The 15,545-nt window shown below is 42.1% G+C and overlaps 1 long non-coding RNA gene across 4 annotated transcripts in view; it reads right to left on the bottom strand.

The window, feature by feature from the left end:
• Positions 1 to 4,013: 4,013 nt before the first annotated feature.
• LOC104911645 (uncharacterized) overlaps positions 4,014 to 15,545 on the bottom strand; it is a 38,400-nt gene continuing 26,868 nt past the window's right edge. For all 4 annotated transcript variants that reach the window (XR_014884259.1, XR_014884262.1, XR_014884261.1 and 1 more), the window contains 3 exons: positions 12,831 to 12,971; positions 9,486 to 9,558; positions 4,014 to 7,859 (listed from right to left, as the gene is read on the bottom strand). This is a non-coding gene — a long non-coding RNA (uncharacterized LOC104911645). The remainder of the gene's footprint in view (positions 7,860 to 9,485; positions 9,559 to 12,830; positions 12,972 to 15,545) is intronic.

The following is a 15,545-nucleotide window of genomic DNA, read 5'->3' as shown; positions in this document are numbered from 1 at the left end:
CTCTTGCAGCCCTCCTTCCCCCCTTGCCGTGTGGAAGGGGGCAGCTGCGTGCAATCACAGCAAGAAGCTCGGGTTCATTAGTGGCTGCAGGGCAGTTCAGAATCACCCCGAGCAAAGACGAGGCCGCCGGTCAAACACAAAGCACACAGGTGGCGGTCACAGGGAATCGCGCTGCTTAGACACGCAGCTCAGGAAGAGCAACCTGTACGTACAAATACACAGAAACCTGCTAGCACCTCTCAGCATCAAAGTGTTTACCAGGAGGAAACCGAGAGGCTGAAGGGACCTGGGCCGGGGAGACGGGGAGGCAATAAGGGGAAACAAGGCACCGCCGGACGTTGTTCCGACAGGTGTTTGTGTGAGCCGTGTGCGAACAGAGGGCGCTGGCGGGACGGGACGGCTGCTCTGCAGCTCGGCTGCTTCGAGCGGGCTCGCAAACTGTGCTCGTTCGCAATACAGCCGAGTGTAGCACTTGGTTTAGAAGAGACAACGAATACGCGAAACCCTGCGGAGGTGAACGAGAGGCGGAGAAGCGAAGCCGCAGGGCAGCTCATGCCGCACACCGGCAGCCCGGGCCCGGCGGCACGCAGCCGCGAGATGCCCGCTCAGCGCCGCCGTCCGCAGGCGGTCCCAAGCGCGGCTGCGGCGGGAGGCGGTGCACGCGGACAGGGCCGCCACTTCGTGCACGGCGACCGGACCGCGGCGGGGCGCCTTGGGACGGCGGCGGCCGCGAGGCGCGGGGCGCGCCCGAGGGATGCGAGCGGGCGGACCGTCGCGGACCGCCCAGCTCCCCCTCCGCGGCTTCTCGCCGCGCGGCCGCCGCCGCAATCTCGAAGGGGTTTGCTGCCCCCTGCCGGCCCCCGCGCGCGCTGCGGGCGGCCGTTACCTCTTCTCAGAGGGCGGCTGAGGTCTGCGTCCCTGCGCTGCCCCCCCGTGAGGCGACCCGTGCCGAGCTGCGCGATTTGCCACGAGAAAACATGAGCTGCCTGAGGACTGCGGCTGCCCCCTGAACCACACACAACACAGAGGAACTCCGCACAGCAGAATCCGGACAGTAATTGTGTTTGCTCGGTTCCAGCACCACCTCAGCTAACTTTCTTTTACAAGACACCACTGCACCACTGCCTTTGAAGAAGCTACAGGTGAATCCGTTGTTCCCTGAAGCAGTAAAAGACATCACCTGATAACTATGCAGCATAATTATAAGTTCAGCATTATCTATGCCAGTTACACCTAGACAATGGCAAAGTTGTAAAAAAGGGACAAAGATTTTCTCTTAGACTGGTGGAAAAGCCTGAAAATCGTTTCTCTGAACACGGACCTGTGATGTCCGTGACAGCAGGACCTGCCTTTCTCATGTAAACCCACTGCAAGTGAATCAGAGTGCTGCAGTGCTCCTGCGTTGTGCTGTATGGGCATGTAGTGGGACTGGATAGCCTGCACAGATGGTAGAAGTGGAAAGGTGGGCATACATTCTGGTTAATGCTGCTGTATTACCACCTGTGACTGCCTCCAGCTATAGGCTGGCTTTTTACCCCAGGTTTTACCCTGCGAACATTAACCTCCCGGTGTCCTCACAGCACACGTGTATGGCTTTATCACTCTACAGACAAGAAAAGACCTTGTTTCTTGGCTTCTAGATCTCCTCTGCTTCCACACAATTCAAGAGCTGTTCCTCCAGACCAGGTCTGCTGTAAGAAGCATCTCTTGGTAAGAACCAGTGCGGTTTTATTACAATATTTTATCCTAACTGCATTTTGCTCATTTGGTTATAGGGTTTGGAGGTGCTGCGTTTGTTTTTGTGTCACAGTGTGGTTGATGTTGATGCGCAGCAGTGCACTAACACAGCCCAGGCACTGAGAGCAGCAAGGAGCTGTGGCAGGCTGGCTGTTCATTCGTTTAGGCATGCGTAGCCTTTCTGCAGGTTTTGCTCATTTGAATGTGGCATAATTCAGCGTGCTGTTTCCTCTATCCCTGTAATCTAGATAAGACAAAGCAGGCTCAGATCTCCTATCCAGTGTTCTCTGTTGCGAGAAGCTTCCATAATGAGGGGTGTTGATGGTGTATTTCCTGAGTATTCACTGATACATATGCTTTTGCTAACTTTTTCTGCTCAGGGCGCAAGGACCCTACAACCGCTCATCAGGCAAACGTTTGATGTTAGGGGCATTTGTGCACCAAAGGGAATCATAAATGATCGTTAATGGTGTGCTGGGAATGTGGTCCTGACAACTGACTAGTCTGGGCTCAGAGCCTTGCTCTTGGAAACAATGTGACAAATGAACTTTTTGTTTGTGCATAGAAGTCTGAGTCACTTCAATGCTTTGTGAGTTTGTTGTAACATTAGCAGGTCAAACGTAGGGCTCCACTGGGCTTCGCTGCCACAATCTGGTCAAGTCTTTGAAACTCAGAACAAATACCCCAACAAAACTTCCTGAGCTGTGATTCCCCATTGTATGTGATGTATGCTCTGCATGACTTGCATGACTGGAGGAACCCAGCTGTTACAACACCTGTGATTGCAGTCTGAATGTAGGGTCTCTCTTGCTCTAGACCAGCACTGCCTGACTTCTTGGCTTTAGTGCCAACACTTCGGCTCTGCAGATCATTAAATGCAGAGGTTCTGAGCCCTCAGCTCATACTGAGTGTACAGAGGTGTAACCACACAAAGGCTTGTGCTGTAGTAGTTGGTAGAGAACTCAGAGTCTGGCCACTTATTGGAAGCTAGCCTTAATAACCCTTGGGGTCCTTCCCTAAGCCTCACCTCCAGGTAGCACTCCTTGCTGGATGAATCAATCTGTATTATATTATGTCACTTCTGTTGTGTTTGGTGGTGTACTCAAGCTGAAAACCACTAGCACCATCATGTTAGACAATCAGTTGAAAGTCATATAGACAGAGACTTTAGAAATTGATCTCTGGCAGGAACCTTTGCCCAGGTTTATTGAGTCATGATGCTAATTTATTTCCTCTGTGCCAGGGGAAATCCTGTCTCTATAGTTACCTTTTCTCATCACTCCAATTCTGCATCCAGCTCAGCTACCTGATTCTTACTGTTTTCTGTTCATGGCAACCAAAAACATTTTATCCATTGAAGCTAGTGGGGCTAATTTAAAACACACATAAAACTCAGTGCAAGTAGACAACTCAGCTGGAAAACACAAGTGCTGCTCATTGCTAGGAGTCATGACACTGTGCAGCAGGTAGCACAGCAAAGCCTCACCATAATTACCAGGAAAAACAGATGTTGAGAGGGCGTGAGCTGAAGTGTGGAGATTGAACAGTTCCCCTTTGTCTTGTTTAACTGAATTCTAACCAACACTGGGTAACATAACACTGGCCTTAGAAAATCACAACTCGTGGAGAAACAGCAGAAACTACCACGGTGTGCCCTGCAGGATGGCTGCCGCTCCGCTCCCGATGAAACGCGAGCCGCCCCATTACGACCCGGGTGCCCGCAGAGCGGCTCCGCCGCGGCTCCGTGGCTGCGCGCCGCCGCCAGAGGGCGGGCGAGGCAGCGGCCGTGGGCTGCCCACCGTGCTCTCGGAACGCGGGGCTCCCCGCGAAAGTGCCCGCGGAAATCCCTTGCTAAGGCTGCCCAGGTGATCCGTGCAGGCACGGGGGGAGGATTCAGTCTCAGAACAGGCGTTTAAGGATGTGCAGGCGGAAAAAAAAATGAACGGATAAAAATGAACCAACTGTTAGGTGTGCTACAGTATGAGGAAAGATGCATGCAATGATGCAATAAAGCTGTGCCTAGGTCTCTGTAGTATGTCTCCTGCAGAATGCAGTAGGGAGGCTGAGCATGTATTCCCATCAGTTGCACATAGCTGGCAATGAGGGTCAGCACAGAAAGAAACACCATCCCTGGAGGTGTTCAAGGCCAGGTTGAATAGGGTCATGGGCAGCTTGGGCAGGCAGAGCAGGAAGGGCTTTAAGGTCTCCTTCAACCCATTTCTGTCCCATTCCTGTCCCATACTCAGTACTCAGACAAACAAAAACAGCACCACAAGTTTCATCCTATTTCCCTTTATGGCAGATCAGAATGAGGGCATGTTTGTGGGAAACATGCATATACATACAATAAGGATCATCCCATTAGTTGGCCTTAGGCAGTAGTCTTAGTAGTTGACCTGAGTCATCTTGTCTCAAGTTGCCTCATACACAGAGATGTGCACACACACAGTCATACGTGCATATAAATGAGTCTCTCACTCAGCCCCCGAAACCACACTGTCTCTCTAGAAGTTGTCCTGGACCTCATGTCCATCCATTGGCTGTTCCTCATGCATAGATACATCTATATCTGGCCCAGACCTGCTTCCCAAGCTTCACTTATCCCATTTGCCAGCTGGTCCATAAAAAACTCAGGTTCATTATTAACAAATTAAAAAAACAAAACAAACAAACAACTTTCTTTTAAGTATTTACATGGAATCTAAGTATTTCTTTTTTTAACATAAACAATGCACAAAACAATTGTTCCTGTCCCAATTCAACATTAAAACATTCTTCATTCCAGGATTTGGCAGTAGTATGTAAACCTCAAGTCAATTGCTGTAAGTCAACTGCATATTTTTCTTACAGTACTTTTAATTAAGCTCTCAAAGGTTTTAATTTTAAAACCTTTAATTTTAAAAGACTTAAAAAACAAACAAAAAAACACCTCTCCTTTGTTCCTTTTGATCATTTGAACCATAGGATTTTGTCAGACACCAAAATAAGGAAAATTAAACACAGATGGTGTTGTTGCAAATATTTTTCATGCTGCTCTTCTAAAGCAGCACTGACACTCTTAGGGAGAGGTACGAAGTATGTATGTAAGTAAAGCACCAGTACACTGCAGCCTGTAAGGGAGATGATTTAAAGCACTGAGGCTTTTGTTGGCTGCAAGATAACAGTAACTGGCAAACATAACATTCAGTGAAAATATCTTCCTTTCTCTATTAAACAATTCTTGTATTCCTCTTCCTCTTTTCTTCCCCTTCCCACCACCAGGAGTCCCACAAACACTAGGCATAGTAAGAACTGACAGAAGACACATACATAGCAGGTTGCTTTCCTAATCAGAGTTAATGAAAAATCTTCCCTTGCAAGACATCATAGAGCCATTTGATAAATATTCCTCTATCAACAGTAAGTTGGCCCTTTGTAGTGGAAGTCTAGAAAGTCACTGTCAACTTAAATTTGTGCCTGCATAAAAAGATAACAGTTTAGGAATCCATAAAACTAGTAGGAATGATTATATGATTTAAAAACATTCCAGAAAAGACTGCAGCTCTTAAACAAATCAGCATGTCTCAAAATATTTGAAGCTCAAATGCTGAAGCCCTAGGCAGCCAGCAGTGTAACCTGCTTTTAAACAGTTTTAAACAAGATGCTCTTATTGTCAAGAATAAGAACAAACCAATCTCATGAGTGACTACTGAATGACATGCAGTCACGGGATTGCAGCGCTAGATCCTATAGAGGTGTGGTGCCAGTTGTCATAGAAACTGGGGGCTGCGGCTTCGATTTATAAATCTGCAGTAGCCTGTATGGGCATCTCAGGCTTTGATTTAGTGAGAAATCATGGCTCCAGCAAAATGAATAGCAAAAATTCTTGAGTGACAAAAAGCAACTCTACCTCTTTCATTTTAAAGAGTGCCAGTACTCATATAAGCATGTACGGACACACTACTGACTTACTTGTGTAGTACAGCCAAAATATATTCTAGATGATAAGTTCTCCCTTCCTGGCAAAGTCCTTTTTGAGGAGCACAGTAGCTCCCAACTGGCCCATGCAAGCTCACAGCCAGTGTATCTCCTTTCTGAGGAGCCCCATGTGCCCCAGTTTTTGGGCACAGATCCTCTGACGCAGAGCTGAAAATGAGGCTCTGCTTTGACAAGCAGCTCTCGCACAGTGCCCCTTTCTTCCTAATGAAGGCAGTAGAAAGGCTTCTTTCCTAATAGTAAACCCACTGGATCCTGAAAGTTACCCCAGATACTTTCTTGCTCCCAGATACTTAGCTATTTTACAAGGAAAATGTGAAGCTAGATCCACTAGTGAGGTGACAATGTACATTCACTTCTCTTAGTGTTGTTATTAGATTCATGAATTAGGCCTTTAAAAACTTTATCTGTGTTGCAACTTTAGTCAGCAACTAAGACTTTCAGCTTACAACCAGAAAACCATGAAAGCGAACAAGTGCTATCTTTAGAGGGGCTTTCGTCTATCACAATTAGTTTGCAGTTTAGAAATCAGGTGGTTTGTTTGTTTGTTTTAACATCAACCCCATCACACTGCAGTCCAGAAGGAAGGGAGGAAATTGTTATTACCAGCCTGCCTCAATGCAGTTACTAGATGTAATGATCTATTTTCTATCTCTGCACAAATGTTTTCTTCAAGAGACAGTGTTCCATGCAGCTGAATTCAATAAATACATGTGTTGTTTGAATGTCTCTCAGGCTTGGGTGTACATTTACCTCCAAAGAAGAAAGAGAATGAAAATAAGTGGAAGAGAATTAGCTTACTCTGTAAGGATTCTCTACAATGCATTCCCTTCATCCCCCTCTTTCTGAATCAAGGAGTCAATACATTTGTGCTGACGGATGCAAGACACAGCAGCTCCTTTTCTTTCTTTCCCTGTATGCCCTGTTAAGCTGCATTTACTCTTTTATTTTCCTAAAGGCCAATAAGATCAGGCAGGGCCTCAGTAGTTCCCACTAATCACTTGTGGGTACTTTGAAGTAGATCCGGAGAACGTTTTGAGACCATACTGGGATGGACACACAGGCCACAGAAGTACACTGAGCTCTGAAAAGATGGTAGAGGTCACAATCACCGTGAATTTACCATTCAAAGTAAAATGCTGTTGCTTTCATGGAGATTCCATAGCATTCTGCCAGACCGAAGTGTGTGGCAGACCCTACTTGGTTGTATGTCAATTTTTGCAGGTAGTGAATTCTGTCTTTGTAAGAAGCATTTTCATTAATAATAATAATAATTTAAAAATAGGGAAAGGATAACACTTCAACCATTCCAGAGAGAAAAAATATGACAACAGCCCCAGTAACTGTTGCATCCAAGTCACAAGTTTCAGGGTAAGCCAGGCATGCGAGATAAAGGAATCGGCAGTCTAACTAAAGAGCACCAAAAAAGGAGCCTTCCAAAGTGACTCACTACAAAGGATAAAAAAAGGAACTTGCATAGATAGCAAAGTTCTTCAGAGCTGTCATGATCTCTTCTGTCTGCAACTCTGCTTTGGAAATGTGAGCCAGCATCACAGCATGTGGGCAGATGACTGGGCATCTTTCTCATGATATATCCCTGCAATAGTTCAATAGTTTCCTTGGTCATCATCCCACTGAAACAAGGCACAACATTGAGCAATCTTCCAGATAACAAGGGTCTCACTGTACTCAAACTGCTCTTGTGGCACAGAAATCCAGGAACCAAGGCCACCAACTAAATAAAGACAGACTTATTACTTGGTGAGCAGGTCTTGTCTGTTTTTTTAGATGGAGGACGTGAATCAGATTAAACATGTTCCTGTGCTTGTGATGGAGCAGTGCTAGAAATACTGCTCGGAGTATCTATAAGAACCTCCATCATGGATATATTTCACCCCAGATTATCAACATGGGATTTTTTTTTCCAGACAGTGTGGATACTTAGTGGAGACAGCAAAATAAGATGAGTCCATAGGCCTTTCATCCTCCATGCAGGCATCAGATCTCCCCCACATCTGGAGATCTCCAGGTGGAAGTACAGCCACATACTTGGTCTTGTAGGTGTGCACGGAGAAAAAAATAACTGGTGATTCCAGAGCTGAGGTCAGTTCCTGTTCCATGTGACTTTGCAGTATGGATGCAAGCACCTGTAGGCGACACAAGTACATATCAAGCTTGTACGTGATGTGCAGTGTGAGTGAAATCAGACAGGCCCATGTAAGAGCTAATATTAGCTGTCTCTCAACTACTTAATAGTTCAGTAAAAATAAACTTAAAACACGCTGTTTTCATTTAACTGTGGAACGTAAATAAAATGTCAGTTAATGTTACTAAAAGACAAAAATGTTATTTCCACAACTTCAAAAATCTCAAGCACTTAGAAGATATAAAACACGTGTCTAAAGGCATGAGTTCTCACAAAAAAGTTTTTAAAAGCTATAAAAAGTACATGTCGACATAACAGCAGTGGTACTTGCACAAAATTTACCAGAACTATAAGGAATATGCACTGGTCAGAGCTGAACTTATAGGACAGCAGTAATGATCTAATGTCTGAGGTATATGTTCAGATACATGAAGTTAGAGGTTCTGCACTTGATCTTCCATGTTTGTTTTCTGAGTGACATAATAGGGACAACACTGGCACTTTCACAGCTATAACTGTATGTTTTGGAATAATTAACCTATCCCAACCTATCCCAATTTGTTCCAATTCAAAGATGTTTAGGATGTTTGTTTCAGCTTTCCTTTTTGAACCCCTAAAGAGCAAAATATTTCTCCCTTATATTTTGCTGCCAAGGTCCAGATTTGTAGTTTCTGGGTTTCCCTGGTGACAGTTAGTTATGTCATAAATTCACTAGGTGGTACAGGGAGACACTATGCTCTGTGCAGCTGTGAAAGTCTGGAAGAGAACAGCCAGCCTTTTCTCTGCCTGGCTGCAAGCACCAGTTAACTGCCTGCTCAGCTTTATAGAGATTATCTGGATCCATTTGGAGACATCCACAGAAGGCTTGATGCCTTTGGAAAGGGGAGTGGAAGATGTAGGATTATCTGCTCTTACTTCTTGTGTCTCAATCTTGAAGCTTTTTTGTGAGATCAGCATGCAAAGAAAGGTTTTCTAACCAAGGTTTATATTTGAAATTATACTCTCAACTATTTGTTTGTCCTGCTTAGAATTGGCAGCAATCTCTGCCTTTCACACTTAACAATCACTGGCTAGGACAGATTGGTGAGGTCTGTGTCAGTACCTTTGTCAGAGCTTGGTGGTTGACCCCTGATCATCCTGAGCTATTCTGGATCATTATACGAACACTGAGGGAAATGGGAGAAAACAATGGGAGCAGTGCCCTGATTTCTCACTTGGAGAATGACATCCAGAAACGTGCACATGCACTACTCCACTGGAAGTTTCACTCTTTCACAAAAGCGTCAGCTGCAAACTTCGTGGCCAATGCAAGAGAGAAAAAAAGCCTTCTTATCATCAACCACTAGGAAACAAAAGGAGCAAACACAGAATTAGGTGCACAAAAATACCAGTGCTTGTGTGCTCCCTACTGCATACGGGGAACAGAACTAGGGTTCCATTCCTGAGATCAGGCTCATAGCTCCACTACAAAGAAACATGTCAGCATATTATTCTTCCAGATTAAGCAAAAAACAAACATCTCAGGGAAGTCTGGAGAATTGCACCTACCAAGAAACCCTGTTCTTGTCTACATTGGTTGCCTCTCTAAGTTCAGTCTAAAGCTCCTTGAAGAAGCTTTCCATCCTACCTGTGGTGGTGCTTCTTTACCTATTGCTTCTTCCTTTCAACCCACCAAATAATGAGCTTCCTTGGGATTCCATCTGTACCAAAAATTAATAAAGTAAAATTACCTTGAGAAATAAAACCCACGCAATTTTCTTTATATATATATGATTTTGGCCTAGAGCTAAAGTCTTACAATAAATAAAAGAAAAACAAGTTAACAAAACAAAAAAAATGAAGTCCCTAGATAAATAAGAGGAATTCAGAGCACAGCAATGAACTCTACAACACTCTGTTGAAAAGATGCCCAGGAAGAATATTACTGCTAGAAAAGCAATCATCTTCTCCACTGGTGCAGAGTGCTTCATTAGGGAAAGAAAGAAAGCCCTAGGCAGAAATTGGTATCAAGCTTATTTTATTAATTTCTGTTATTAGATCATAAAACCTTTAACGTTATTAAGAGGCCAAAGTGGGTGGCTGGGACCAATTATTCAGGACAATGTACTATGGGACAGGAAACCTCTCCTGAATATTAGCAAGAAACCTGGGGAGCTGCCTAGCTTTGGCCTCTTTGAGGATGTGGGAATGTTATTGGTCTTGGTAGTTATTGGTTATTGGTCTTAGCAGTAAAGGCTAATAGATACCCCTAATGAGAAAGTAGATGAGGTTCAGAGAGCATTTTGTTTGCTTCGTTAATAAACATAAGAGTACCTGGCCCTTAGAACCAAGAGTCAAATAAATATATAATGATTTCTTTTACTATAAGAAAGAGTGAATTGTCTCTGATAATAGAATGTTAAGAGCAATAAAGCATAAAGTGTATCACCACTTTAGGTCCGAAAATAGGTAATTGCATATTTTAACATTAAGCATCTTTACAAGAGGTTAATGAAGTCAGGTTGTGTTTTCAAGATGCTATTAACCTTTAACAGGCCGACACTGGTGACACTGGAATGCAAGATTAAGGGATCAGTAATGTTAAATAAATATGACTAAGGCATATTAATTGTAGCATAAGAAGAGTAAGCAATACATAAAATAAAAAAGCTTATGCATATTTCATGCTTCAAAGATTATATTGGCATGTTTTATGGTTTAGAGGGAAGACAAGCTGTTTTTTCTATAATCTGTGTTACAAGTTATCATTTCTGCTCCCACCAAGCACATGAGGTTTTAATTATTAGACAGTTAAGAGTTCAGAGAAGTATACAGGATACTCACATTATTTTTGTATCGACTTAAACTCTTGTAGCTTTTCTTGCCAAACTACTAGATTTCCAGTAATAATTCTAATTTTGCCTTGTGGTTCTTTAGAAGGGCAAGCTTATCTAAAAAAATACTAAACTGTGCAGTCCTCATCTTATATAACAAGCAGCAGCTTCATGATGAAGCTGAAAAAGGGGAATTGATCTTCCTTATTAGCTACAGTATTTGAGGAACATAGATGCAGAACATAAATATGTTCTCTGATGGCCACATACCTGCCAATAGTATTTTTGTCTTGGTGATAACTTATTTCTTATTCTGAATGAAAGCAAGTGTAAGAGATCACAGAATTGTATGAGGATAAGCTGAGCTTCAGATTAAAGTCAGAGGTTAGGTGTTTAAATTTGCTGTTCAGGCCAGTTAACTCTTTATTTTACTACTGTTCTCAAAAGACAAGTAATTTAGAGGACTACACTAGTCATGCCTCTATTTGGTATACTTAAGAAAAACTGCTTTTTCTAGACTAAGTTGTGTTTTAGGACAATACTGGCTACCGAAATCAGTCTACCCTATTTCCTTCTTTCCATTCTTTATCTGAAAACCGGGATGTAGTACTTAAAAGCACAAATGAAGAGAGGAGGTAGGTCACTTCAGTGCTATTAACCAGGCTAATCCTGTAATACAGGAGATAATAAAAGCATGATGATGAGCATGACAGGGAATGAACTTATAATTGCAGACTTTGCTACATGCTGCTAGATGTAAAAGTTAAATCATGAATTAGAAAAAGACACTAGGCTTCAGCTCTGGAACAGCTATCAAAAAAAGAGGCCTCTACAGCAAGATTTCATCTCTTCAAAAGTACTTCTGCTCCTACCTATGCATCATGCAAGTCTTAATAGCTGTATCAAGTAACTATTGAAGTCTCTGGAACTGGAGAGCAATGGTCTTTGTAGTAAACCATCACACTGCTATCAGGAGTACTTTGATGGGTAAGGCTGCTTTCCTGCAGCAAATCATCATCTGCCAGAGAACCAGAGAACTTTTGCTTTTCAAATGTGAACCTTCTGTCTTTCTCCAAAGTGATGGACATATATCCAAGAGACGCATATTTTTCAGGCCTGTTTTTTTATGTTCTGTGCTTCCCACAGTTCTTGACACAGAGACCATCAAGCAGCAAATACTTTATGGACAGAAGGTCCTGTTGCCACCTAGCTTTTGATAAGCCTCATCCTCACAGTTATCAGGCATTGTCTCTTTTTATTTAAAGAATATTTGGGATTCTTTGTGTCTTTCACCTGCAGAATACCACACTGAAGAGAGATGGATAAACAGCTTTGCTTAGCTTCTGCTCATCTCAATTAGAGACAGCTTATTGCTGTTACTGTGCAAAGGTGGCTTCTGTGGCAGATTATATTCTCAATTCATACACAAAACCTGGCAGCTTTGTTTTATCTCATATTCATTACACCCTATAAAGATTTAAGGAGCACAGCAACCATCTAGGTCAAGGTATCTAACAGTAAAATCTCAATTTCAACATCACAATTTAATTATTTTAAAAGAATGAATTTAATAGCTGCAAATGAATTGCTGCCTCAGTCGAGCACTCTGAGTAAAATCAGTTCCAGTCAGGAATTTACAGATATCTCCAAATCAGTGAGCACCACATCTGAACAAAAACAATCACGATCAAACAAACCACAATAAAACCTACAAAAGAAATTTAATGTAGCCAACCACTGCGAGTGTCAAGATGCAGACAACAGCTATAAGCACATAGAGTTGTTATAAGCAGTGTGTTCTTAAATATACAAAAAGGAGAAGGATTTCTGTTTCTGGTTTTGGTAAGCACAATGTGGCATTATTGATGGTAGCTGTTTCATGTTTTGTGAAAATCACAAAGGCTTAGTTAACACTAATACAAAGTTTCTCTATAGCAAAGTTATGCACTGAGTCATGGATCTCTAGTGAACAAGTTATTCTGCACATGAAAATGTTGTGCATGTCATTCCTCATTAGCACTATCGTAAATGGAGACCCTGTCTCAGTTTTGATGTTGCAGATATTTCTGGATGATGAGGCAGCTTGTTTTCTACTTGACCAATAACACCACAGGAAGAGAAGAGATAACAGCAGAGCCAAATAGTATATAGGCACATACCATATGGAAGCACATTATTAGTTCTGTCATTATGATCTCTGAACTTCTGCTGCTCTCATGGTGGCAACCCAGGAAATCCTTCTGCAAAACTTCCAGGTTTTGCACACACCCTCCATCAGCGCTTGTTCTTGGTTCTGTGATCTGTTAAAAACCATGGGATTATACACTTATTTTCTTTCATTACCAAATTAATGAACTTTGACAGAGGCATGCATGGATGAGAGAGCAGATTATATAATTGAGGCTCCTTACTCATGTGAGTGGTGGTCTTTGTAATACATGGCCTTGTATGGTGATTTTTAACTGAGATATTACTGCTCCACTTCACCAAGAAAAGCTCTTTGATCAAACTTTAAATTAGCTGGTTCAATGGCTTAATACTGTTACTACAGACTTGCTGTACTAAACATCAATATCTCAATACTCATTAAGGAAAATAATCACTTTAGCCTCTAGATAGCTTTACCAATATAGAAAATAAGAAGATGTTAGTAATGGTCCAGAAGAAGCACCTGACAAACCTTAATAGTTGAATGTCACTAAGGACACAGCAGTGCACTGCTGCTGTTCAGGCCTTTAACCACTAGTTGACAAGTATACAATAATTGTTAAGTCTCCCTGCAAGGAGGAGCCAGCCTACTGAAGGATCAAAGGCTGGGGTTTTGGCCCTTATCTCATGCCTGCCGCTGTGAATTGGGATTTCCTCCACTCAAGTAGAACAAGGAACAAGAAACACAAGTCTTCTATTTATTTTTCATGAAGAACATTTGCAGTCACTTCTTACCATTTTATGATAGTAAAATGATCCCAGAATTCTACTCATCAGCTACTTCACCTTCTTTAAATAGTGACATTGGCACGATTACCATAATGAAATTTAAAAAAGACAACGGCAGCAGCAACAACTGCATCCTGAACTTGCCACTTGTGATTAAAGAAAACATCTTGTAGCTGTCAACAGCTATGAATATCATGTAGATTTAACACTTCTCTCACCAGGACACCTCAGAGGTCCATTTACGCAACAAAAAGTGTCTCACAGACACTTCTGGTAGTGATAGGCTGAACAGACAGCCAGAAGGAGCACCTAATACTTGGAATGCAAGAAAAGGACACTTGAGAGCCCTCAACACTATGCATCAGAATGTGGCTGTGCTGACTGAGATGTGGCTAAGACTCTAAAGCTGTTTTGAAGCAGATATGGTTTTGTAGAAACAGTAGTGCTAATAAGTTCTACTATTTTATCTTAAATAGATATATATATAGATATAGATATAGATATATTTATCTATTTTATCTTAAATATTATTGGTAGGACTTTGCTCACAACTATCAAATATTTTTGTGATAAAATTCTAAAACTGACTAAATGGGATAAATAGATCATATAGTCACTGTAGAATCTTGTATAGCAAGTTGTTTTATTTTTAGTTTTCTGGTTGTACTGCACAAAGACTCTATTTCAAATAAGGAATGAAACTTCTGAGCAACAATGTACTCATGTCATGAAGAAAACAAACAAAAGAAAAAAAGTAAAAAATTGCAAAAGAATAGCTTTGATCAGCTTGCCAGAAATTGGCACAAATATATCCTTAATTACAGCATACTGAAAACATAAAAAATACCACACATACACCAGACCCATTACTAGAGACACCATTATTTTTAACAGCATTCTAAGTCTTACAAAGGAAGACTTCATCCTCACCTTCCATATACAAAAGGAATGAAAAAGAGGAAAAGCAGCAGATAAATTTAGTGTTCCCTTTACTAAAATAGAGCCTAGCTTATTTTTAGCTTTTGGATTTCAGCCTTTCTTGCTAAGCTGATTGAATTGCTAAGGAAACAATCTATGAGGGAAGATTTCCAGCCATTTCTGTTGAGGAACTGAAGCTTCCCAGGAGGGTGATGATAAGCTGAAATGATGGGTATGATAAAAAGCCATCAGATATGGATAGGAAGAACCAACCAGCTTCAGCTAAACATATCCAAAATACACAATGCTGAAAACAGGGAGAATCTCACGAGCAACCTGGAAAGATGCCTATTTCAGCAAAAATGACTTGTCAGGGGCAAGCAACCATGTTAGGACTTTTAATAAGCATTTCCCAACAGCTGCACTGTAGACATTCCTCCTGGCTGTATTATTCACTTGGCTGCCCATTTGCCTGATGGTAATGGCTGTCTCTTGGCCTTGTTACTGGGCATCATCAGGCTCTGGCTTCATTCTTAATGGTTACTTGAATTTATAAGGCAGCAGCCTTCCAGCTACATGAAATACGTAGCCCACAGGCATATACTTTCAACATGTGCTGCATTTTGTCCTTCACACTGTTCCTATTAACCTGACACAAAATGAGGGGACTGGGACCTCTCTGTCCTCTAAGCAGTTAGTACTTCTCAAGACAGTACAGAAAAGCTCTCACTGTTGCAAGCCTGGCCTCAAGGTTTAGAAATAATAAGGACTAAACTTTGTTATGTATCTAACTGGGCCCTCATGCTGATTATTCTTGCCTTAACTTTTCCTTGTACATTATCTTCTCTTTTTTTTCTTCCAAACAGCTAAGTGTTGCAGACTACTCTTGTAAAACCCATTTTGAATAAAACCTCTTTGACACTTTAAATTACATCACATCAAGCTTGTGAGACTTACCAGAAGTTATAGCACAGGTCTAAGATGTACATTAACCATTCCTGATTTACACCCATTTAAGT

Source organism: Meleagris gallopavo, chromosome 7 (assembly GCF_905368555.1).
Source record: "Meleagris gallopavo chromosome 7, MGAL_WU_HG_1.1, whole genome shotgun sequence".
NCBI lineage: Eukaryota > Metazoa > Chordata > Aves > Galliformes > Phasianidae > Meleagris > Meleagris gallopavo.
Note: the sequence above shows the minus strand (reverse complement) of the source record. Positions and strands in the feature narration are given on the sequence as shown.